General features: G+C 44.1%; 1 long non-coding RNA gene across 1 annotated transcript; it reads right to left on the bottom strand.

Moving 5' to 3' along the window:
- Positions 1-2,031: 2,031 nt before the first annotated feature.
- Positions 2,032-19,438, bottom strand: LOC133495959 (uncharacterized). Its single transcript, XR_009793693.1, has 3 exons — positions 19,233-19,438; positions 2,246-2,366; positions 2,032-2,133 (listed from the first exon to the last, which is right to left on the bottom strand). It is a non-coding gene; the product is annotated as an uncharacterized LOC133495959 (long non-coding RNA).
- Positions 19,439-23,752: the final 4,314 nt, after the last annotated feature.

Below are 23,752 nucleotides of genomic sequence, written 5' to 3'. Positions count from 1 at the left end.
TATAAACCATGCATTAGTCGGCAGTCCAGCTTTGCTGTAATGGAGCGCCTGAATAATAAAAGTACGACCTGTACCGTACAGCTGCATTAATATTAATAGTCATCCTCTACTCGTTTGAATGAAAGCAGTTCTCCTGAATGTGAGGAAGTCTATTCTGTACAATATGTTACTTTGTGCTTTCGCCTGCACGAAAGTACACTGTAGTAGGTGTATACATTAAATGCAGACAGCACAAGTGTGCCTTAGCCATGTTTGCATCAGTTCTTGCGTTTGTACTCTTTACACGACTCTATAAAAATGTATGACATATGGATTCTGTAAATGGCGTGCCCAACGTACCCCTGCTTGGTTCTTCAATCATGATTCGCTCTTCACTGCTTCATACAAGAACTCAGAGGTTTAGTTTCTTTTTTTCCATTCTTCATTTATCCACAGTTTTTTCCTTCCTGGGCGAGACAAGAGTGTGAGGGCAAAATGATCAGTGGCTGCTGACCCAAAAATTGTTACAACCCCGATTCAGCTTTGAAAAGCAAGCAGGCGAGACGCCTCGTCCACTGATCTCAATGAGGCTGAGAAATTGAGCATTTATTTGTCGTGTAACACCAAATCCTTTTGACTCTAATAATTCCATCTTTTGCAGTTTATGCTTTTGTTCCTAGGTGTGGCCAAACTCCTTCATTTACAACTGGAATGGACAGAGATCTTTCGAGGGCCCTTTGTCCAGGCTGCAGGTTTGTCGTTGTTTGTCTTAAAAAAAAAAAAAAAAGTTTTTTTAGTTCATGTGTAATACAATACAGAGTCTTCGCACCCATTTAAATGCTGGGTTTTTCGCACAAGTGTACTGCTAAACTGTTAAAAAACTTTGAAGAGGAAGAAGACTGTGTCAAGACAAGATGGAATGTGTACACAGCGTTCTTGTACTTCTTTTGTACGTATGCGACTTCAAACACGATCAACTTAAGATGTTGAACCATCACCCTGCTTGGGGCAAGAGATTTTCCACATTGGATGGTTCTTGGCCATTCTTTTTCTTTCTGCTTGGGGACCCGGAGGTCTCTCTCGGCTGTTTTTACAAAATTGTACGTAATGACCACGTTCTTAGCGTTGCACAGGGGAACATCAAGGAGACAGGGGCTCCTGGATTAAACAAGGTCGCTGCATAAGCAGCCTCCTTATGTGAACAACGCATCCTCATTACCATGACAAGAAGCCGCCCAGTGATGTCTCAGGTACCGAAAGCACAGATGTTCTCGACATGTAAAGGAACAGCTAATGTTCTGCAACTAATACGATTGCCTCAAAGCAACCGAGACAATTTGTTTGGATATTTTATTTATTAAAAATGGATTTTATGAGTCATTACTGTTGTCTCTTTTCTTTTGCGTATTGATTTTTTGTTCTGAAGCCTTTACTATCTTTGTAGAATGTTTGAGTCTTCAATATACCTTTATAAAATAGTTTTGAAAATGCATATGTACAAATGCGATTTGCATTCCCTTCTACAGCAAATCATTACATTATATTATTATGAGGTTACACAACAGTGCTATAGCATACAATTTGTAATACTGTAGTACTGTATAGATTTTCTCTACAGATTGTATACAGATGTGTTATTTTAGCAAGAAGCATGAAGTAGACGCCAATGTTTTGCTTGAGCGGACCACGTAAAATGAGGTGGTGGACCAGATCTGGCCCCTGGGCCTTGACTTGGACACCTGTGAAACACATTGTAGTTTATTGTGCCGTTAGCGTGCAATGAGTGACCAGCAGTCCAAGACACAATCTACCTTTCGCACAGTCAGCTGGGAAAGGCTTTCAGCTCCCCGCCACCCTGAGCAGGATAAGAGGTATAGAAAATGGTCGGTTAGGGACCAAGATGGAGGATGGACACATTATCTTTGTGAGATACGAATTTATTTATTTTTTTTCCCACAGATCCCTGCCGTCTCTGCATTTTCGTATCTGATTGCACTCTATCCCCCTGCTGTGGTGTAAGCCGCACCCGCAGGTGTTGTCATCACGCTTGCGGTTTGATCAAAAGTGCGCCTCGGGCTACTGCGAGCGCCCGTGAATGTTTTTGTGGTGCTGTAGCAGCAGGGAACACTTCAGTCTCTGACCTGCAGGTAGTTGCTAAGTAAACAAAGTCAAACGAAAGGACAAACACAAAGCAGAATGGATAAACAGGCAACGGCAGCTTAGGCTGTGAATTATCTTTAGGTGTAAATGTTATGACGGAGGGTACCTTGCTGTATTTGCCGGTCCTTATCAGAACTCCTCTACATCATGAGGAATTCCACTGGCATCTCCGCTATCGAATTAAGCAAATGTTGCTGCTGAACATTTGAGAAATTCTGCAAAATATTCTAATCAATTGAAGGAAAAAGCACAGTTTTATTTCTCATGCTCTCTCAAATTGATAGCAGATTAATTAACAGAACACACGAGCCAACTGTCTGTTTTGAATGCAGATTTCAAAAACGAGGCGCGCGGGGCAAATCTGCCCACCCACATCATCTGAAGTGGCCCACTAAAGAAAAGAAAGTGGAAACTTAATGTTTCTTGTTCTATGGATTTGTTCTTTTTATTCTGACAAGAAAAAAAATCGGTGTATGGATTATGTTTTCAACAAAAGCACCATCAAATAATTTGACACATTTAGCGCGACCCATTTCTTCACTTGACTTTATATGACATATTTTATTGATTATATATATCATATTTTGCTGTTTGGTATGACCCCAGGGACCTGACAAACACTTGGCTGAATGGCTGCAGACAATGAAAGTATAATTTTATTTGAATAGTAATTTGCACTAATTGTTACTGTAATTCAGGGGTGTGAAACTCATTTTTCTCGCGGACCACTTTGTTGTTCCAGTTTCCCTCAGAGGGCCATTATGAGTGTGAAACTAAAATATTTCATCATCTCATCATATTTCCATCATCAATTTATTAACCAGTTTTGGAATCAGAAATCAAGGGCAATGTGTTTTTAAACTATTCATGTTTGGTAACACAAAAATGCTTGTAATATCTCAACATTATCATTTATGATATATGACAATTTGAAATTTTGGTACACATTTTTTTTACGAGGTAATTGACACTCCAGATATGGCTTCCCGGGCCACATAAAATCATGTGGCGAGCCAGATCTGGCCCCTGGGCCTAGAGTTTAACACCTGTGCTGTAATTAGTGGAACAGGGTTGAAAGTAACAGGGTAAAACATTTTAACAAAACATACATAAAATCTTACCCATAATGCCTTTTTGTGATTTAGTTTATTCATTTACTGTATGTTATCTTGTGTTGTTGAATGGTGAACTTGAGTCAAACATCAGTGGTAATCGTAACTTCTCACGGTGGATTGGAGTAACAGCGCACCCGATGCGGAAGACGAAAAGGAAAGAAATATAGATCGTGGATGCAATTATTGATAAATGAAAGTAGCGACCAGCATGTAGATGATTGTAACGCAGCAAGAGCATTGGTTCTTCTCAAGTTAAACTAAGAAGGAAACTTCACTCATACTACTCTCACAAGTACAATTTATCCATTGTTACTTGAGTAAATGTACTGGAGTAACCCAGCTCTGATTCCATCCCGTATTGTTATGGTCAACATAGCTCTCTGAGAGAAACTGAACTTGGATCCAGCTGCAACAAAAATGAGCCTGACACCGCTGGTTTCGAACCCACTTGATCCATTCTTGTGGTCCACGTGTCATTTTACTCCTTTTAACAACAGGTGATTTTGAACTTGACTTGAAGCAACAGGAAGGGGCCGGCGAGCAATGTGGAGTAAATTAAAAAAAAAAAAAAAAAAGATTAAAAGGGTAGAGGAAAAAAAACCTCAACAATAAATTTCTCTGTGAAGTGTTCAAAATTTCCACAGCGGGAGAGTCGGTTCACACTGTGACTTAATCTTTGCTCAAACTGAGTTGCATAAGTAACTGTGTGTCTGTGGCTCCTTAAGTAGTCTTTAAAAAATGTCAAAATCAAGGCCTTAGCTACCCTTAAAGATGAAACAATAATTGCTTTTCTTTTTTGTATTTCCAAGTAATGTATTTTACAAAGTGACCATTCATCAGACTTAAGTGCGGGCGGTGTGGTTTCACTTCCACCTCGCCTACGATGCGGATCTGTGGCCTGTGACCAGTCCTTGCTGTGGTCCACCTTTTGTTCAAAGTCCAATGGGATGGGCTCCAGTTTACCCATGACCCAGATCTGGCCCGCGACATGATTTTATGTAGCCCGCGAAGCCAAATGTAGAGTATTAATTTCATTTATTCTTGTAAAAACTTTTTACAAAAATGTAAAATTGTCACGCATCATAAATGATAATTTTTTGTGTTACCAAACATGAATATTGGAAAAACACATTAGCCTTGATATCTGATTCCAAAAGTAGATCATAAATTGATGATGTAAATATGATGAGACGACGAATTATTTGGATTGTTTCACAGTCATAACTGCCCTAATAGGGAAACCAGAACCACAATGTGGCCTGAGAGAAAAATGAGTTCGACACCCCTGCCGTAGAGCAAGGGTCCCTGAACGTTTTTGCCCAAAGAGCTACCGTTCAAGCAGCGATCAACTTTTTTTTTTTTTTTTGGGAGGTTTGAGGTTTTGAAGTTCATAAAAGACCCTCCGCCTTTATTCAAATAGCAACATAGGAAATTGACCTCCTCAAGTGGCTGTGTTAACGCAAGACACATATTAGCCAAATATCCCAACTAATTTACAACGCAGGTGTAAATTCCCGATGCATTTGAGGCCAGTGAAATTGATGGACTAGGGCCCTCATAGCTTCCTGTCTCACAGCTCTGGATTGCCTTTCAAAGTGATTAACCTCAGGGTTAAAAAGGTGAGCGAAATCTGGTACAGAGAATGTACTCAATTTTGGCCCAAAGTCAGCTGAGATCGGCTGGAGATGGGAGGAGGATTGTCATTACAGTCATCAGTGATCGAAATCAAGATACCACAATATGGGTAGGTGTCTTGAGTTTCGAGTTCATTGCTTTGCTGTATTAAATTTATGACATTTAAAAAAAAAAATGAAGACAATGCTGCTATCTGTTAGGCTATTAATGCAGTCGCCACTGCTCGTTATGATTCTGAAAAGTGATACCATAGGTAGGTCTCACAAAGTTGCCGTGGAGGACCGTCTGCCTTGACTGCTTGCTACTTGTCGCGTGTGATCGCAGCGCATGTTAACGTCGCGTGTTGGCGGCTTCTCGCACACAGCTGTTTGATCCTCGGGCTCGTCGGTTGATAGCGACCGTGTGATACCGTCAAACGCTGCAGTACGAGGTTGCAAAAGGAGTTCAGGTGATTGGTCCAAGTTTTGTTTTACAATTGTTCCCTTCATAAAATGAACTTCAGCGTTCAGTGGTAAGCGCACCTTGTCGCATTAGTTTCCACCGGAGAAATTAACATTAACTGTGGCCTGGACTCATCTGGACTCATGTAGTGATTAAGAGGAGGTCCAGGAACTGGAATGGGATTGTAATTGGACTGTAAATCATGGGAAGGGATCTTTTACTGGCAGAACTGATGACCTTTTAATAGAGGTGATGGTGTTCAGTGCAGCGAAAAAATGGGATGGCAGTGAAGTTGCAGGACTTGGCCCAAGTTGTGAGTCTTGACTTAAAGAGGACATATTGTGGAAAATTTACTTTGAACTTAACCAAACATTTTTCTCTCTGGACTGAAGCTAAAAAGTCATTTATTTTGTTATTTGCTTTCTTATTCCACAAACAGTTCTAATAACATGTGACATGCATTTGTCAAAATCCTGCCTGCAAGGATCAAGAAGTACAGAAACATTTTCGTGTTGGGAAATAAAAACAGTACAAATACATTACTGTAGCACTTGTGTAGCCTTAGCTATACCGTACTTTGATATTTTATTTTTCTTTTGAAAACAAATATCTGTACTTTCTACTGAAAAGCAGTAAGCATCTAACTTTTTTTTCAAACTCAACCAACATAATATAAAAGAGAAGTAAATTCAAGTGTTGTTGAGCTGGACAGATTTAAATCTTAGGGACTTAAAAGGCTAAAACAACCTGGGAAAGAAAGTGTTCATAAGGATTACACTACAGATTTGTTGAAGCAAGCTACTGCACATCCATGACTTTATTTATGAAAATACTGTAATTTTAAGTTGTTGGCTCAGAGAATAATGGGGTGAATGCATCATGGCTATTGCTTAAAAACCACCGGTTTCTAGCGTAAAAAAAATCCACATCAAATTTTCAAAGATTTTTCAGTTGATGGTTTGTTTATTTATTTTTTTAATAGTTCACGACATTAACAAAGCTATGGGAATGCATTTGGTACTGTTGAGTGACTTTTATATTTTTTAAAAAGAATGTCTTTTTTTTCAGAGCACGAGTACGATGTGAGTTAATAAAAGAGGGAAATGACTCATTCTCGGCCTACAAAGCGCACCTGGTTACAAGCCTCACCAAGTACATTTGTAAAGGAAATACCATTTGGTACATACATACGCCGCAGCTGTGTAAATGCTGCACGTGCCCACATTGAAACATGACATATTTACAAAGACTGTACACAGAAAGTGTTTAATACTAGCGCTGATGCTAGTGCTGCGCTAACACGAGTGCTACCGCTAGCGTCACGCTAAAGCTAAGGCTAACGCTAACAGGGCTGGTTAAAATAAAACTTACCGGTGTGGTGTTTACATAATTCACCCGCGGGACCTCGAGTTGGGGTGCGGTGTTCCGCACGGACTGTTTTTGTTGTTGCGCTTCCGGAGTAAAAGGTTAACAGAGTTCCCGCCGTTATGCGAGTAGTTTGGTGATGTCGAACAATAAAGCAAGTTCTTTTCCTGTGTCCGACACTCCGCCTCCGACTCCTTTTCTCCGGCGCTACACTGGTGACCCCGACGTCAGTCCCGGCGTTTTCGAGACTGAAACGAACATGGCAACCGCCATCCTCAAATTGCCGGACTTTTGGGAGACGTCCGCGGCAGCGTGGTTCGCACAGACGGAGGCTCAGTTCGCCCTCCGCGGGATCTCAGATGATTCCACGCATTACTACCACGTTGTCTCAGCACTCGGGAGCTCAACGGCGGCCAGAGCAGTGAACTTCATCACCTCTCCCCCGGCCCGAGATAAGTATGCTGGGATCAAGGCTCACCTTCTCAAGGTTTTTGAGCTTTCACGGCCGGAACGTGCCCGACGTCTGTTGGCTATTAATGGACTGGGGGACAGCAAACCTTCCGAACTCATGGAAATGATGCTAAACCTGCTGGGCACGGAAGAGCCCATTTCATTTTCATGGAACTGTTTCTCAGGCATATGCCACCGCATGTTCAGACGGCGCTCGCGAACAGTACTGTCACTGAGCCCCGGGCCCTGGCCGAGGAGGCCGACCGTTTCTTCCTGGCAACCCAGCGCTTCTCCCCTGAGACGCTGGCCGCGACGCGCAGTTACTCACCTTCGGGCGCAGGGGTGGCATCCAGCAGGGGCCCCTTCGGCACCGACGGCCGTGCTGGCACAGGCTTGTGCTATTTCCATGCCCGTTTCAGTGCGAAAGCGAAGAGGTGCCGCGCCCCTTGCAACTACGACGCGTCGGGAAACGCCAAAGCCCACGCTTCGCAGCGGCCGTGAGCGTGGGCGCGAAGAGCCGGCTGCTGTTCGTCAAGGACAACCTTTCCGGGCGCAAATTCCTTTGCGACACCGGCGCCCAGAGGAGCGTCCTGACGGCCACTGCGGAGGACGCCGCTGGCGGGACTCATGGGCCACCCCTACTGTCCGCTAATGGCTCCCCTATCCGCTCTTATGGCATGAGGACTGTGGACTTGTGTTTCGGGAGTCAGCGCTTCACATGGGACTTTGTCACTGCGGATGTCTCATTCCCTCTCCTCGGCGCTGATTTTTTTTTTGTGCCCACGGGCTGCTGGTGGACTTTAAGAGGGGCCGTCTGGTGGATGCACTGACTTTTTCCACGGTCGCCTGCGTCCGCAATGAGGCGACTTATGGTGGTCTCTCCAGTTCGCTATCGGACGGCACCAAGTACCAACTCCTCCTTGGTGAGTTCCCTGGCTTGACACGGCCCACTTTCTCCTCTGCCACGACTAAACATGGGGTCGAGCACCACATTGAGACCAAGGGCCCCCCGATCCACGCGAGGGCCCGACGGCTTGATCCCGAGAAGCTAGCAGTCGCTAAGTCCGAGTTTGCCAACATGGAGCATCTGGGCATCGTCCGCCGCTCGGATAGCCCGTGGGCCTCGCCACTACACATCGTCCCTAAACCGAGCGGTGGGTGGCGACCGTGTGGTGACTACCGCCGCCTTAACGACGCCACTACGCCCGACCGCTACCCTGTTCCACACATTCAGGACTTCTCAGCCCACCTGGCAGGCAAAATCTTGTTCTCCAAGGTCGACCTGGTGCGCGGGTATCACCAGGTTCGCGTGCACCCCTCAGACGTTCCCAAGACGGCTGTAATCACTCCATTTGGACTGTTCGAGTTTCTGAGGATGCCGTTTGGTCTTAAAAACGCGGCACAATCTTTCCAGCGTTTAATGGATTCTGTGCTCAGGGACTTGCCTTTTGTGTTCGTCTATTTGGATGACATCCTCGTCGCCAGCTCCTCGGAGGATGAACATCTGATGCACCTCCGCGACCTCTTCGCAAGACTTGAGCAGCATGGCCTGATCATCAACCCGGCGAAGTGTGTTTTCGGGGTGCCCTCTATCCAGTTCCTCGGGCACCTCATAGACAAGAACGGCGCCGCCCCCCTTCCGGCAAAGGTGGAGGCCGTTTCCGCTTTTCCCCGACCTCGCTCGGCTCGGGGCCTCCGGGAGTTCCTGGGGATGGTGACTTTCTACCACCGGTTCATCCGCCGGGCGGCCCACATCATGCGCCCGCTCTATGAGGCTCTTAAAGACAAGGCCCCCAACCGGGACGTTGAATGGACGGCCGAGAGGATGGAAGCCTTCGAGGCTACGAAGGCCGCACTGAGTCGTGCCGCTATGCTGGCCCACCCGACTCACGGGGCCCCTGTCGCTCTCACTACCGATGCATTGGACTACGCTGTTGGAGCCGTATTCGAACAGTGGGTCGGCGGCGCCTGGCAACCGCTTGCCTTTTTCAGCCGTCAGCTGGTCCCCAGGGAGCGCAAATACAGCACGTTCGATAGAGAGCTCCTCGGCCTCTGGCTGGCGATCCGCCACTTCCGCTCCCTATTGGAAGGCCGTGAGTTCACGGCATATGTGGACCATAAACCCCTCACTTTCGCCATGTCCAAGGTGGCCGAGCCGTGGTCCGCCCGCCAGCAACGCCAACTGTCGTTCATCTCTGAGTACACTACGGACATCCAACACATTGCCGGCAAATCCAATGTGGTCGCGGACTGCCTCTCCAGGGCGATCGTCTGCACTGTGCATCTGGGTCTCGACTACTCCCGCATGAGCGCAGACCAGGCCTCGGACCACGGGGTGCAGGCCCTCAAGACTTCTGACATGGGTTTGCGCCTGGAGGAAGTCGCGGTTGGTGACTCGGGCGTCAGGTTGCTGTGCGACCTCTCAGCTGACCAGCCTCGGCCGCTGGTCCCTGCAAACTGGCGAAGAGCTGTTTTCGAGGCGGTCCACAACCTCTCCCACCCCGGAAGGAAACCGTCCGTGAGGCTGGTGGCCCAGAAGTTCGTGTGGCGCGGTCTCAAGAAAGATGTGCAGGCCTGGGTCGACTCATGCGTGGCCTGTCAGCGGGCTAAGGTGCATCGCCACACAAAAGCCCCCTTGGAGCCCTTCGCTGTCCCCGAGAGGAGGTTTGACCACGTCAACGTCGACTTGGTAGGTCCACTTCCTCCCTCGCACGGATTCACCTACTTGCTCACCATGGTGGACAGGACGACCCGCTGGCCCGAAGCCGTTCCCCTCTCCTCGACAACGTCGTCAGACGTGGCCCGGGCGTTCATCGGCACGTGGGTTGCACGCTTCGGGACACCGTGCGACCTTTCCTCAGATCGTGGCCCTCAGTTTACCTCTGAACTCTGGAACGCAGTCGCCGAGAGTTTGGGGGTCAAGCTGCACCGCACTACCGCCTATCACCCCCAGGCGAACGGTCTTTGCGAGCGGTTCCACCGCTCCATGAAAGCAGCCCTGCGTGCCGGCTTGACGGACGGCAACTGGTTGGATAAGCTCCCGTGGGTCATGCTCGGCCTCAGGTGCACCCCCAAGGAGGACCTGTTGTCCTCATCCGCCGAACTCGTCTACGGCCAGCCACTGCGGGTCCCCGGCGAATTCATCCCGGACGCCACAGAGCCCTGGTCCGCAGCCAGGCAACGGTCCTCCCTGCTGGAGGCCGCAAAAGGGTTCGCGCCGGTTCCCACGTCGCAACATGGCACCCCAGCTGCCCGGCTGCCCCGTCACCTGCGCTCTGCGGATTTTGTGTTTGTTCGTTATGACGCCCACCGTGGACCTCTCCGCCCCCCATACGACGGGCCGTTCAGGGTCCTGGAGCACGGGGACAAGAGCCTGCTCGTGGACATTGGCGGCAGACCCGAGATTGTTTCCTTGGACAGGGTCAGCCTTTGGGATTGGCCCTCCCCCCGCGCCGGGGTCGTCCCCCTTTGCCCTGTGCCCCTGCGCCTGCCGAGGTACCCTTGACCCCGCCTGAGCCCTTGTCCCATGACTCAATGGACAGTGCGGCCCCGCCCCCCTCGGCCCCTACAGTGCACACCCGCCGGGGTCGGGTCATCATCCCTCCACGGCACAAGGATTTTGACTATGGGTGAATTCTGGGGGGGGCTTGTGTGGTGTTTACATAATTCACCCGCGGGACCTTGAGTTGGGGTGCGGTGTTCCGCACGGACTGTTTTTGTTGTTGCGCTTCCGGAGTAAAAGATTAACAGAGTTCCCGCCGTTATGCGAGTAGTTTGGTGATGTCGAACAATAAAGCAAGTTCTTTTCCTGTGTCCGACACTCCGCCTCCGACTCCTTTTCTCCGGCGCTACACCGGTATATATCATTGAGACACGCCAGTAACACAACAGCAACACGCTAGCACAGTGCTAACGCTAGCGCAGGGCTAACAGGGCCGGTAAAAGTCACTTCCTCGGCGCATATATTCCACCGGTCTCATTCTTCATTTTCCACTCGAGTGTCCCCTTGCGGCCCTTAGAAAAAATGCACACATTAGCCGCATCACCGCATAAACCGCAGGGTTGAAAGCGTGTGAAAAAAGTCATGGCTTGTAGGACGGAAATTATGGTACTCATTGATCGGCAGTCAGAAACGGAGCCCATATACAGTCAGCCATTCATGCCATCACTAAGTGGAAACTGAACCATGGTGCCTTCTTTGAAGTCAAGCGAGTGTACTTCAAAGTCATATTGAAAGTACCCATTTCAGCTGCTGTATATGGTACCTTCCAGGAAATACAGTAGGGTTTTACACATAGCGCCAGGCCTCCTCTCAGGCCCAACATTGGTGACCAACTAAGCACTCATTTATTGCACAGTTGCTAACGGTGGTAACTAGCATATTTTAGGGGGAGGATCCAAGAAATATTTGTCACCCATTTGGTAGTACTTGTTAGATTGTCACTTGTTCTGCGAAACAGTCGCAACCTGCTCAAAATGGATCTCAATAAGCACAAGTCTCCCAAATTGAAAAAGTGTGAAAAGCCTGTCGAGACAAGGTGACATATCATGGCCGACCCGAAACAGCGTGATGTTGCACCTTTCTCCAATAGCCGCGCTGTGAAGACAGGTAATTAGCGAAAGCGTACACACGTTCACACATACCATTTGTCCACATGAGCGCACAATAAAATTCACACCCAGACTTGGAGCTCAAATAATACATAGACATTTAAAAAAGGACACCGATGCATGCGAAGAAAACAGTAGACCAGACGCTTGCTGCATGCGAGGGAAGCCTGTTGTTGGCAAGAAGGGAATCTACAGTTCTAAAGGGTGTGATAATCAACAGCTTAGCATAGAATCTTCCCAGCCACCCAAATCACAAGGATTGCACCTATGACTCAGTGCTGCTGTCACCTTCTTGCATCTCAACAGTACTACAGTACAGTGATTTTAAAGCAGGGGGCGGTGGGAGTGTGGTTGTGGCGGCTGGGGTTTGAGGGTAGGCTATTGGGTCATCTGTGAATCCTAAAGTAACAATAAGCAGTCATGAATTTAAAATATATATTTTTTGATAGCACAGTAATATACGAGCCATAATATTGAAGAGTACACCACTTGTTTTCATTGGGGTATCGAGTATGATAGAACCTTTTGCAGCTGACTTTGGGCAAAAGTATTGGGTATCGCCTGAATGGCCGGGATGGACTGGATAGACAACGATGAACAATTCCTCTTGTTAACGTAACGTGGATGGTTCTTGAATGTGGGAAGCATGAATAACCAGAGAAACCCACTTAAACAAAACAGGGAAACTCCACACAAGTGAGGCCGGAGCTGCTATTCCAGAAATACAGAAACTCAAAACCTTGAGGTAAATGTGTTAACCCATAGATGCTGTCAGTACAATGTTATTTTAGTCACATTAATTATCCAAAAATATTTTCTCTTCAAACTCATCAATTTATTAACTATTTGGTCGGATGTTTTGCCACCCTGGCAAACTATTCTTGGATCTCCAAATTCATCCCTTTGCCTCAACTTTGATCTTTTAAGCAGTGAAACTGTCTTCTGCCGCCTTTATTCACCAAATCGTTTCATCAAGGTCTTTGTGAAACCTCATCAAACGTTTGTGTTTGAAAAATGAAGGAAATCTTTTCATATATGCAGCAACTTCACGAAATGCAGCTATTTGACAGTAATATGTGTGCGATCTGCTTAGGAATGCATCAACCTTCATGTTCACCACCACTGGCTGTTTTTTTTTTTTTCGCCCCCCCAACCACAATCCGTCCCCTTCAAGACCCCCCCGCCCTGCCATCTCTCGTCACGTCACATCAAGGACTAACTTGGCACTGCCGAATAAAAAGATGAAGTCGACCTTCATTGGAAGCGTTTGAGATGGATCCGCATGAACGTATTCGGTGATGGCGGCCCCTTTTAATCCTTCCATTCCACGGCTGCTCATCCAAATTCCCCAACTTATACTTTCATATATCCTCGTCCAGTGTCCTTTAATTCTACAGGATCGTTCAACTGACTGGCAGTAAAGTAGTAGAAGGCGTAATTTCAAAACTCGAGTTTGTACATTTTTTAATCATAGCAATCCTTGAGAAAAATGTTTTTAAAGCTCTGGCAAGCTTTATTGAAAATCAGTCGGCATATTGGGTGAAAAAAAAAAAAAAAAGCTGAGATCAGCTCCATCCAGCACTCCCACAACCCTTGTGAGGATGAGTGGTTCGGGAAATGAATGAATGGATGGTGGTATTGACCAGATGTTGGGAACAACACAAGTACTGTAATCCATACATCCAAAAAAAAGTAGCACAAATAAGATCAGAAATTAAATTGTGTGTAATAGTGGGGAATGAGCACAGGAAAAAAGAACAGGCCAACTGGTAGATAATTTAAAACTTTGTACAAAAGGTTTTGTTTGCACTAACAGGTTCAATGGGCCTCCTGTATGGGGAAACTAGAGCGTCAACATTTGCCCATTCACCTTTCCTTTCAGAAAGTGACGTTTGCCAGTACAATTTGTGGAAAAGCAGCCCCACACCATCATCTTCCCACCTGAAAACATCACTGTAGGTGTGGTGTTTATAGAACCGTTTCTCCTCCAAACATGTGGATTGTGACATCCAAGCTTTTATTTTGCTTTCAAGACTTTAATTTGCCCAGCATTGACCTTGCTTGTCCAAATGTTGTTCAGCAAACTTTAAACAAGCTTTGACATGCTTTTTCTTCCCCACCAACAGGGTCTTGTGTGGTGAGCGTGCGGTGGAGTGCATTACTCATTGCTTTCCCTGTGACAACAGTAGCTACTAATTCAGGGTCTTTTTGAAGCTCTCCACAGGTGGTCCTTGGCTCTTAGACAACTCTTCTGATTATTATTTGCAGTCCTCTGTCAGAAATCTCGCAAAGAGCACCTGATCAAGGCAAATGTATGGTGGTATAATTGGCTTTCCACTTGCGTATTAGGGCTCCAACTGTGCTCCCTGGAACATTCAGAAGCTTCGATATGCGCCTCTAACCAACGTTATCGTTACGTTTTGAGACAGCTCTCTACTTTTCCCCATCCTGAGATGTGCTACATCTTAACAATAAAGCCCCTTTATACGCCATCCATTAGGACTGAACCATCAGGTATTCATTTGCACTGACAAGCCGCTAGGTTTATTGATATAGTTAGGTGTTTTTCTTTGCTTTCCATGCCTCTTTGCACCTCCCTTTCTTCATGTGTTCAATCCCTTTTCTTTACAACCTTAATTCTGAATTTATCTGCTCTACTTTCTTGTATGTATGGATTTCTTGGGTTGTTCCCAAATCTGGTAAAATGTTCATGTCATTAGCATCTTTGGAAATAGATTTAGTGAGAAAAATGGTGACAAAAAAATTACTTATTTCAGCCACTGTACAACAAAAATCATTTTGCACATTTTGATCCAATTTACTGCCCTCCAATAGCCTGGTGATAGCTGACTTGTTTTTGATGGTGCAGGACACACTTGGCCCATAATGCATTCCAATGCTCACCAACATTTGGCCCATAATGAATCCCTACAACATTACGCCGATGGCCAAACATTGACTTATAATATCATATTAATTGGGAAAAAATGCCCCCCCCGTTTCTGCAATCACGATTACGAGTCATCATAATGACACAAAGGTGAGTGAGATCTTGAGTGATTTGTTTTTATCTGCTCCGATGTCAGTCAAATACCTGAAATTGATTCACCGGGTCTGTGGTGCAAAAAATCTTCCAAGGAACCTCCAATCTATTTAACAGTTAACATTCCCTTTATTGAATTGATGCACCTCAAAACATGCATTCATTACTTTTATTAGATTTATTTCATAGAGAAAAAAAACCCCACATGCTCTCCATGCTTCAAAGTGTAGCATGTTAAACACAGTGGCGTACAACTCTCATTGGTGACAACACATCCGCAAACAAGGCAATTTCGTGTTTAAAGTGTGCCTTATTATCCAAATTATTTTCCATGACATTCATAAGTCTCCGGAAATGTCCACGCTCCATCTTTTACAGCCTAGCACGGCATAGCATAAAGAAAGACTTGCACACGAGTGAGAATATATGGCGCATTGTGTGTGGTGTTCTCGAGATTGACATCATACAACCCCAAAATAACAATATCGCCACAGAAAATCACGAGTCCCCCCCCCTCCAAAAGTATAAAACTGACCTGTAAAAAGGAAGCTGATGGGGCATCCAGACAGTGCAAGAATAAAAGTTTGACAAACTTCACTTATCTGGTAAGTGGATTGAAGGTTCAAACATCTCCTCGTCAGTTATGTCATGGGGATATGTAATCCAAATACTGAACTCAACCAGCTGCTCCCCCACAAGCTTCAGGTCACCTCCTATGTGGCCATCGTTCCGTTTCACATTACAATCATGGAGTCCGTGGATGACCAAACTCAGACGTAAATACTGAACAGGTTTAACGATTACAATCGAAGGCCCTGACCGTTTTCAAAGCAGATCAGTGAGGAAAATCAAATCTTTAGTACTAGAATATGTGTATCCTGTAGGATAACGAGAATTCTGAGGGGACAATGAGGTCTTGCTCAAGCCTGACTGTTTGATCGTTGTTTAAGAGTGTGACTCCAGTATGTGAATGTAGACCCCACACTGAAGTAATGTATACATTTTCCCAGGCCCTCAGGTTGCTTCAGGCTATGTCCGTTCATCATTTTTTCAGGGATTTCCCTGGGATTCCCCCCCGGCTGCTTGTTGTTTTACTCCAGCCCAAGTGCGTGATTGTGTCTCTGTGTATCGAAGGTAAAATAAAAGATCAAATGAAGTGGCAATGGCAGAATGACAGGGAATAAGCGATTTGGTCGCTAATGATCCTGGCAGCTTCCACGCCTCTGCTAAGTTGCGCGTGTTTTGTAGCAGGAGCAATTAAAATGAGCTGAGGTGCCGAGGGTATCTCCCGTTTGTGTGATCTGGACGATAGCCATTGCTCCATCTTGAATGGGACGTCACCGCTGCAACGTGGTACTTGGGCTTACTGAGTAGATACCAGACATGCAGTCAAAGACACTTTGTTAATAAACAAAGCAAAGCAAGGAAAAGCAACTTTATTGATATAGCGCATTTCATACACAGGGTAACTCAATGTGCTTTACATGATTAATAAGGATTCGAATACAAAGAAATAAAACATGGGAAAAAACAAAAACTGACATAAACTATCTTTTGTTGTACAGCACAAGTGACAAACAAAACAAAAAAAGCATTGCACGGCAGATGACAGATAGGAACAAATACCACAATGCAGTAGCCAAAACACAATGAATTGAGATAAGCGAGAGGAACAGAAAAAAAATAAAAATAAACAGCAGACAATTAAAGAGATGAGATAACTGTGAATAAGTCTTTCTTTTTTCCTCAATTCCGTCTCATTTTTTGAGGTTTAATTAGGCATAGCTTTCGCAAATGTCTCATTCGGGCTGAGACGCGAAGTTACTTGTAACCTTTCTTGACTCTCTCCCACAAAAAACTAAAAAACTACAAAAGACAAGTTTATTTCCTGATTTAATTTCCAAAACAAAGGACAAGCAAAATGCGTAAACGTAAAGTGAAAAAAGCGTGGCGGAGAGGAGGAAGAAAACAATAGCTACTAGGATCATTAAGGTTATAATAAGGACAATGATAATCGGGAGAAAGAGGGGAAATATGGAGGGCGGAGGTATTGTTATAATATTTTTATTTGTGGAGAGAGATGCTTAGGAGTGTGCTTTTATGTTTTGTGGATTTTAAATTTTATTGTGAGTTGAAATGAACTCAGATAGATCCCCCCGCCCCTCCGAGTATTGTTAAGTCTGACATATTGCACCTTTGGGGAGCAAATATTTCTTCTATTTCTGAGACGAACCAGTGGGTGAAAATGAAGTTTTAGTTTTTAATTTTCTTTGTGGTCATTAGAGAGACTTTTGTGTTTAAGAGGGAGGCCTGGTTTTGTGGGGTCTTTGTATAGGCAGAGTAATGGCAACAACACAATTCTGCGGCGAAAGATGATTGAGAGATTCCAATGATTTTAAACATTTTATTCCAGGTAGTTTGGCACATACGTGTGTCTAAATCCATATTGTATTAATTGTTGATTTGTGTTGTTTCAAAAACGTGTGGTAGGTTGATTGAAGACTGTAAATTGCCTGTTGGTGTAAATTTGAGGTTATTTAGGATATCATGGAGGGGGGGGGGGCACTTAAGATGTCCCCCAATTCTGTGGGTGACCCGTAGGCCCGTGCTATTCCTTCCAATTAAGATGCGACATGATGTAACTCGTTGCAGTTCTCCAGACTGTGTAGCTTTGTGTCGGTCAACTGGGAGATGATTTGACAACGACGGAGAATGATGCAACAAAACAACAAAAGGGGTTGTTGATCCTTGTTGCAATTTGAAGATGAAATTTATGAAGATGCATTATGGAGATGAATCCACACGTTATATTCCCCATCACTACTATTTAGGTCACAAATGGGGTTACCACCATCCAGGATTATTGTCAAAAGTGTGCATAATTGTTAGTTTAATCTGCCTTTTGCTTTGGTTTTAAATCAGAGAGGCGCAGCTAAAAAATCCAAGAAGCACCATAAAAACGAGCTGCATTTAAAAGTACTTTAGCGTTATGACTGAGGGGACTGGAACTTTGCAACTGCGATCTAAGAAATGTTTGCTTGCGATGCGTGAGCAGTAACTTCATAAATAATTGTCTTATTCACTTGGACTGAAATTGAAGGAGACAGTCACGACGCGTACCAGTCAGTAATATTCATTTAGAGCAATTTAGATGCTTGTCCTTTCCGATTGTTTGTGAGGGTTCTGCCACGTTTCCAGGGAATTTTCCCGAGTAATATCTCCTGAGTTATACGACATTTCGTAACGTGAACAAACTGCAAGGTGTCAAGACTTTTTTTTTTTTGTAAGTGCTTTGGTTCGACAACCTCCATGTGGTTTGTGTTCATGTTTATTTTCCTTAAGCACATTGCAGCAGTGGTTGGTGGTCAGAAAATGTTATACTATATACTACTGTATTGTTCTGTGATCAAGGTGATCGAAAGGATGCTCCATAGTGTTATATTTTATTTACTGAAGACTGTCCCTGCAGTTAATTTGGAGAAAAAAAGTGTAAACTGTTTCATTCATACAGTTGGAATTGGGTTAGGGTTACTTGATTTTCAAATCAGAATTTGCGGGAATGACACAGGAATTGAAATGGCACCTATTTGATTCAGAATAGAGGCTTCTTCTCTTCTTTTTCAATGGTGTTGGTCCTCATAAGTGTTATGAGTGAAATGGAGCCTTAAACAGGTCACTTTGGATGAAAGGCGAGTACACCGTGTACTAGTTCAATTGCGGAGAAGATAGAGCCTGTGCACGTGACGTCACAATTTTCACTGCGCCATATTGCCTGCCAAACAGAGCTGCTCGACATTGTGGCAGACATTGAACTGGAGGAGAATATTTACAATATCTGGGACCTATTGTGCTGTTGTTTGTACCAACAGTCGAGACAGATATTCAAAGAAAAAGACCAGACCAGAAAAGAGCGATGAATATTGCCAATTAAACATGATGGATGGTGCCCAACCAAAATACACACAAGCCTGTGTCGCGATCGCTTCAATTTAGGTAGGAACTATTCTTCTCAATCTCAAATTACCAAAATGTATTTATAATGCCAAGTTGGCTCCTTTGAGAACAATGCATATTTAAAAAAAAAAAAACTGTCACAGAGATATAGTGAGGTTGTGACCGCAATCGCTTCCGCGTACGTTAGTGGAGATGACTCTGTCCTCTTTTTTTTCATCCATAGTTAATGTGAGTTTCTGTAAAAGCATGGGTCATTTATTTAAATATTGTTTTTTATATTGAATACTAGCTGAAAAGATTGATGGATTCCGGCAAAGGTTAATGCGTGGTTGAGCGCTTCCGTGTTCATGAGCCATCAACCCGTCACTGCCTGGGATTTATCTCTGATTGAGAACAAATCCAGCGACAAAGTATTTGTATATGTCCAGACTTTTATACGCTTTCAAGCTCTTCTGTGTAAATCTCGACGACTTACTCACCAGATACATATGTAGATCCTGTTGTCCAAGATAAGCAGAAGCGGGTTTACAGTCCACTTTCTTATCAACGAAAACATCGACTTGGGTATTAAATATGGGTCCTCTATGCCAGGTGTCTCTTATTTTTCCACGTGCTTTCGTTTATTATCACCTTCTAAATGTTTAACGCTATAGGACAAAACTCTGGGCGTCGTGCTATAAGACATATTTTCGGTTTGTCTCAATGGTCTTAGCACAATAGCTTAGAAGAATACTTTGTTTGACCGGAATCTTGGCCAGTCACGTGATTTCGGTGACATAGGTACACGAGCTCTACATATATGTTGACACTGAAGTTCACACTTATGGACCGTTTAGTCATTAATTAACTTAACATGCATGGTTTTGTGATGTGAGGACTCACGTGACCTACGAGATCATGACCCAAGATTTGAACCAGCATGTTTCCACTGTGAGGTAGATGTAGTAACCATTAGTACACTGTATGAATAGTTATTGACACATTCCCAATCTACTATAAATACATCCATTTGAGCAAAAATTTCCATTTAGCAAGATGATGTTCATGTCAGGCATTAATATTTTGTGTAACTATATTGTGTCTACTTGTAAAATCAAAACTTTCAATCCAACTCCTCTGTGGATTTTATTAGATTTTCCAAGTATTCCTAATAGAGAATGCGATGAGTTCAAATCTTTTCCCCGAGTCCAGAAAGTGTTACATGAATATTGATAGCTCCTTGGAAGGTCAAAAGACTATTATGCTTTGAAAATATTCCTACAAGATTTCACAAGGCAAATTGAAGAAAACCATTACTACTATCTTTTCGTGGGGCCGTGTATGCGGAATAATTCAATTAGCTCCATTCATAAAACTACACTATAATTTTACTGAACAAATGATGTGTCCATTTTCTGTTAATGATATCGAGCTGTGCAAATGATTTCTTCCTTTTACAATTTCTTTTATTGTAAGTCACTGGAAAAAAAAAAAGCTCATCGATGTCATCAGTTTGTTACAACTCATCACTGAAGCGTTAGCATCAGAATTTCTGAATTCAGCAAATCTAACATAGATGGCCACTAATGTAAATACGGAGTCCAAACACTTTTATACGGAATCCCGACACTTTTCGGGAAAGAAGAGGGATAACACACTCCTGACCTGACAGTAGGATGCACAGGGACCTCACATGAAATGGTGCTTTTCACGTATTCCCACTAGTGTAAACATCTGCAACCAAAGCAAGACACCCCGTTGCCCGCCATCTTTCATTTTTCAGGTAGATAAATTACTAACATATTGCCAGCATTCATCAACCTAGATTTGACCAAATCAAGTAAGTACAAAAGCAGTACATAAACGCTCACAGTGACGATGCTCCTCAAACTCCACTCGTGCATTTGAAGGGCCAGCTGCACCTACATGGGGCTGGACCCACGCCCGCCCCCTCCCCCACTGTAGGCGCTGAGATGGAGCCTGTACGCGTGGCTCCGTCGGCGCCCGCACAGCTCATTACAGTAAAGCCACAGCGTACGCTGCTGCCAAGGACCTCTGGAAGTGGTGTTTATCTCCAGAAGATTGAGACAGATTGAATATGTAAAGCAAGCGGCAAGTGGAATCCCATCACACTGATTGCTTTAGACCAGCTGAGAGTCCAAGATTGATTCTAACAGTTGTTGTAGAGGGACAGCGGCGCCGAAGGTTGTGTGTGTGTGTGTGTGTGCGTGTGTGCATGTGTGCGCGTGTGTGCGTGCGGGCGCGGCTCCAATTCATATGCACTACATCCACTATTCTCATGGCCACCTAATGGAGACTATTACAAGGCTGGGCTGGGCTGGGAGTTGCAAGTGCACTTTGTAATCGCGGCAAGATAATTTCTTCAATTTTAATGACACTATTCAAGGTGACCAATTGGGGCTTTCATTTAAGACTGTTGTTATTGTAACTCTCGTTTCAAATGTCATCTGATCAATTCCTGAAGTTAAAAGGCTCTTTGTCGGAACCAAGATTTAGTCACATCCACATTTTGCCTTGCTACAACTATGAACACAAACGGATGGTAGTGTCATCCCCAACAGACAAAGTACTGCATTCATTGTTATTTGTTGGATGGAGACACAACATTTCAGTATAGCCTAATCAAAACCAAAATCCTCTTTATTTTGCCAAGTCAAATAAATAGAAATTATGTATAGTATTTCCGGAGGCACGTTGGAGCAGCTGGAAACCGTTGGCCTCACAGTTCTCAGGTCTTGGGTTAGATCCCGGACCCGCCTCTGTGGACTTTGCATGTTCTCCTCATGCCTGCGTGGGTTTTCTCTGGGCACCCCGGTTTCCTCCCACATCCCAAAAACATGCAACATTAATTGGACACTCTAAATTGGCCATGGGTGTTATTGTGAGTGCGGCTATTTGTCTCTATGTGCCCTGCGATTGGCTGGCAACCAGTTCAGGGTCTACCCCACCTCCTGCCCGATGACAGCTGGGATAGGCTCCAGCTTGCCCCGCGACCCTTGTGAGGATGAGCGGCAAAGAAAATGGATGGAAGTATAGTATTTATGAGATTTAATCTGCAGCAATTCAAAAGAAACACATTGATTTGTTTTCTATCGTTCTCAGTCTTTTCTCAGGTTTTCTGTGAAAATGCCCTCAAAATTTTTTCGGGCCGTCAAAGGCAGAACTCAAACACGCACGGAAAGTAAAGAAAGATAAAGACAAAAGTTCGACATTGAGTCCATATTTTTTGTGCCTGCTATTTGAATTTCTGTAACACATTAGTTTTTTTTTTTCCTTCTCTCGAAACCATAGATGTAATAGATGGATGACGGCTACTTTATTCATCCACAAGGGAAATTCACTCCTTGTCCTACTTCTCGAGTGAGGAAGCGTGAGATTCCCTCCTCCGTTCAAGTACAGTCAACAGCAACGTGCGGCGATTAATTAGAGATTTGCATCCATGAGGGGAGGAAAGGGAGGCAGGCAAATCTGCTGGCCTAATTACGGGAATTTAATTTCTCAAAGGCGCATTTTTTGGTGAGGGGGAGAGAGAAGATGAGACCGTTACCCGATCCCTGATGTTCGTGCGGTAATATTTGGCCACTGAAGTAAAGCGTGAGTCAGTGTCATCACAGCGTACGCCGCAACTGGATACTAAGTAACACATTTTTGATGTAATTTACATAAATAGTGGAGAACTTTTTTGACATCATGGTTACATGTTTCAATTCATTATATTTGTGACATTAAATCAAAGAGGACAATAATACTCTGTACTAATAAAGTACAAGTAAAGATGCTTGTGTTAAAAAAAACTACTCATTCAAGTAGCCTTCTTTGAAGAGCTCGTGGTGCTTTTATTGAGAAAGGAAGATACATGTGTTTTTCGGATTTGATGCCGCGTTTGGCACAAAAAAGAAGTCGTTCTAGTTGTCGACAATCTCTTGAATAAGATAGTGGATAAGGAGTACCTTGCTTCTCTGATTTTGTTGCAGTCATAATTAATGGTGCCAGTTTCATGCCATGAAGTGTAACAAAAAATGTTCCTGCTATGCTTATTTTCTTTTCCAATCAACCAAGATCTCTACTGCAGTTCCCTGCACCTCTGTTTTTTTTAAGTCACCAGAAAAATAAACACTCAAGTCTGATACCGAAAAATGTATTGAAGAACATTTTCATAGTTACATTTTGTTACTCCTCATCACTGCTCTAAGTGAATGTAAAAATACCTTGTTATAATTTCTTTGGATTGAAGATTCAAGTCAAAGTAGTCTATCCACATACAACAATTTCTCTTGAAAATATCTTTTTTTTATTTTTGGGTAATTGAAAATTGACTATTTTTATGTTGGCATTATTTTCCTTGTGCCGTTGTTGACTTTCACTCAGTCTTGTACAGTGGCTAAAACTTGCATTTGCTTTGCACAACAAAAACCTCGTTTATTGAATCAGCTTGATCGGACAACCGTGACAAATATTTGCATTATCAGGTTGGGGTAATTTCGGAGCTCAAGTTTGTATTAAAATGTCAACAAGTGTTGCAGCCTGTCTGGGCTTAGTGGGTTTCAAGTGGAGTATATAGCACGTACAACATAGAAATCCTGTAATTAGTGCCTGCCCGCCAACAAACTTCATTTTAGTTTCAACCTGTTCTAATACTTTTGTTCACCTAGAATAATTTTCTCCAAACAATACTGTCTTCTAGAGAGAGTAATATACAGTAACTGTGAGTGTGAAATGACAGCTTAAGTTAAACAGATGCACCCATCACGCTCTGTGCTGCAACCGTTATGTGCAATCTGTAATTCGGATTCCGAAAGAAGGGCACTTGTGAAGAATTAAGATGACATTTATTCAATACGCATTGTAACCTCGTGAGACAGCTACAGCGTATTAATGAGATGAATATCTCTATTTTGCCAAATTCAAATGAAAACGAATGCACGTGGTCTATTCAAATCCTTCGGGACGCCGAGACGAGGTTAAGATTTGACCCGAGCAACAGTGGAATGAAAGGATA

Source organism: Syngnathoides biaculeatus, chromosome 22 (genome assembly GCF_019802595.1).
Source record: "Syngnathoides biaculeatus isolate LvHL_M chromosome 22, ASM1980259v1, whole genome shotgun sequence".
Classification (NCBI taxonomy): domain Eukaryota; kingdom Metazoa; phylum Chordata; class Actinopteri; order Syngnathiformes; family Syngnathidae; genus Syngnathoides; species Syngnathoides biaculeatus.
Note: the sequence above shows the minus strand (reverse complement) of the source record. Positions and strands in the feature narration are given on the sequence as shown.